Here is a 2801-nt window from a genome sequence, read left to right on the forward strand (position 1 = left end):
CTGCATGATTCCATTTATATGAAACATCTAGGAAAGGTAAAACAATAGAGATAGAACGCAGATTGGTGGTTTCCAGGGCTAGAGGGAGGGGAGAGTTGGGCTACCTGCTTAATGGATAAGGGGTTTAATTTTGGAGTAATGAGAATGCATTGGAACTAGTAGAGGTGAGAGCTGCACAACACTGTGAATGTACTAAATGAGGCTAAATTGTATACTTTAAAATGGTTAATTATATGTTATGTGAATTTAACCTCAATCAAAAACACCTTCTATGGGATTATTGTGAAGATATAGAAAAGAGGAAAGACATGCTCTGTGACTCAAGTAGTGTTGCAAATATAGTTCTCATACTTGTGAACATGTACCTGTGTAGGGTCCCATTTCCTCAGGTCTCTACCCACGTATGATCTAATATCGTACATTTGATGGGGCAAATGTGTTTTTTAGTTCTCTCTCTCTCAGAAAGGATTTGAATTTGAAACCAAGCTTTAGGAACTTAAATCAAACTAGATTATAGTGGAGAAAATTCAGGAAAGGTGGGAAGGCATGCATGGATCATATTTGGGGTATAGGCAGCCCCTTTGGAGATTAATTCCTCATTATGTAAGCAACTGGCTTTTTGGTTATCTGTATGGTGGTCCCTACTATTGTCTTTTATGGGATGTGAGAATTGCTTTGGATACTTGGGCAAAATTTTAAGCAATAATTTTAATGGGGTGAACTGCTTTAGAACTGTAGTGAGTTCAGAAAAAAATAAAAATGACTTTCAGTTTTATCTTGTTTACATTCAAAATGAAAGCACCTTTATTGATTTCTTTGGGGAGAAAATGAATTCCTACACACAGGTTGCTTGCAGAAGTAAATAGAAAATGAGAAAATCATCTTTATTTTTTGAACCTACTTAACATTTCAGCATCTTTGAGGTATAACATCATTGGGGACCTTTTGTATCTTTTCATCTTAAAAAGTGCTTGAAGATCACAAGAAACCAGGCAGACTTCATATTCCTACCCTTTGGACATCATAAGTAATAACACTGAATGAAGCTGTATTATCTAATTTATAGCTAGTTGTGATTTCTGATGCTTGACAAACTCAATTCCTATGGAACATGAGGCCATGAAAACAAGTTACGTAAACAATATAGAAGGTACAAAGGAAATTGGAATAGACATGGTCCCTATTAATAACTATCCTTGTATAAACAAGGAGTTTAAACTTGATTTTTTTTTTTAAACAAGCTCCGGCCAGTTTTATTAAAGAATAATTTTGCATGATTTACTTTTCACCCATCTGTTCTGGCATGCTTGTAATGATGCCAGACTCACCCGGATCAATGACAGCCAGTGTACATAGTCTGTAGTATTTTCCACGTGCTGTGCCCAGTTCAATATTATTGCCGTTGTCATGATGGACACCACTTCTGGCTGACATGGCGTATAGTACTCTATTTCAGATTTCCTCAAGGCTGGGCTCCTGTTGGTGAGGATGACCAGTTTTGGTTTGTCATGTCTGATCATTTTCAGAGTCTGCTTGTACCCCAGCATACACTTTCCACCTTTCATAACGAATTGGAGTCTAGAGTTGATGACATCAGTGGTTTTTTCCTCTTCTTCGTGGCCACCATCCATCTGCCTTAGGTATAGGATGGCCAGCAACCAAGAGCAGCCACCAAGATGACCAGGGAGGGAGAAAGGATGGGATGAACTTGATTTTCTTCCCTTCTTAGCTAAAGAACTGAGAAGTTAATGATTCTGTGGGGAAGTGTTTGCATAGTTCAGCAGTCTATGACTCCTAGGAGGAATTTGCCAGGTCCAGTAGAATGTCATAGCACTGTTGTATCTGAGAATAAATATTAAAGACGTGTTACTATAGCTGAGATAAAATATGAAAATCATTTCCAATCTTTTTCTAACTTTATTTTCAATCAAATCAAGATGAAACAACATGGATCTCTGATTAGCTATATAAAAATGCTAATTTCTTGTGGAAGTGTATTAGTTTCTGACATCAAAGCTTCCAAAAAGATACAGTAAGAGTGAAACTAAAAATCTATGCTGTATCCTGCTGTATGATCTTTTCTTCTTATCTATCCTCAAAGTACAGCTTAAATCCATCATCTTTATCAATTTCTGCTTCATCAAACATTTATTGGCCACTGAGTGTGTGCAAGGGATGCAGAGCAATACTGTATAAGACACAACCTTTCAGGTAAGTGATTTTATTACTTAGTTAGGGAGAAAGTTGCAGTGGGCTGGAGAGTCCTCCCCTCTTCAAATTCATATCCCTCCTGGAACCTCAGAATATGACTTTATTTGGAAATAGGGTTGTTGCAGATGTAATTTGTTAAGATGAGCTTATACTGGAGTAGGGTGGGCACTTAAGAAAAGGAGAAGAGACACAGAGACATGAGACACAGGGAAGAATGCCAGGTGAAGAAGTGACACATCCATAGGCCAAGGAGTGCCAGGGTTTGCTGGCAACACCAGAGCTAAAAGCAAAGTATAGAACAGATTCTTTTCTGGAGCCTGAGAACATGGCCTTCTTGGCATCTTGATTTCAGACCACCAGGCTTCAGAACTGTGAGAAAATACATTTCTGTTGTTTTAAGCCACCAAGTTTGTGGTACTTTGTGATAGCAGCCTTAGGAAACTAAGACAACAGTCATAAAAAAATAAAGTTTCTATTACGCACTGGCTATGTTCCAGGTCCTGGTCTTAGAGCCATTTTCTGCTCCAAGGTATTACCACTATTACCTCTTCAGGGATCAAGCTGAGAATCAGAGAGGCTGAACCACTTGC

General features: G+C 38.3%; 1 pseudogene; it reads right to left on the minus strand.

Annotated features, from left to right (window-relative positions):
* Positions 1 to 1278: 1278 nt before the first annotated feature.
* On the minus strand, positions 1279 to 1631 carry LOC102730739 (large ribosomal subunit protein eL30 pseudogene; annotated as a pseudogene).
* Positions 1632 to 2801: the final 1170 nt, after the last annotated feature.

This window comes from Leptonychotes weddellii, chromosome 6 (assembly GCF_054177405.1).
Source record: "Leptonychotes weddellii isolate Sample4059 chromosome 6, ASM5417740v2, whole genome shotgun sequence".
Classification (NCBI taxonomy): domain Eukaryota; kingdom Metazoa; phylum Chordata; class Mammalia; order Carnivora; family Phocidae; genus Leptonychotes; species Leptonychotes weddellii.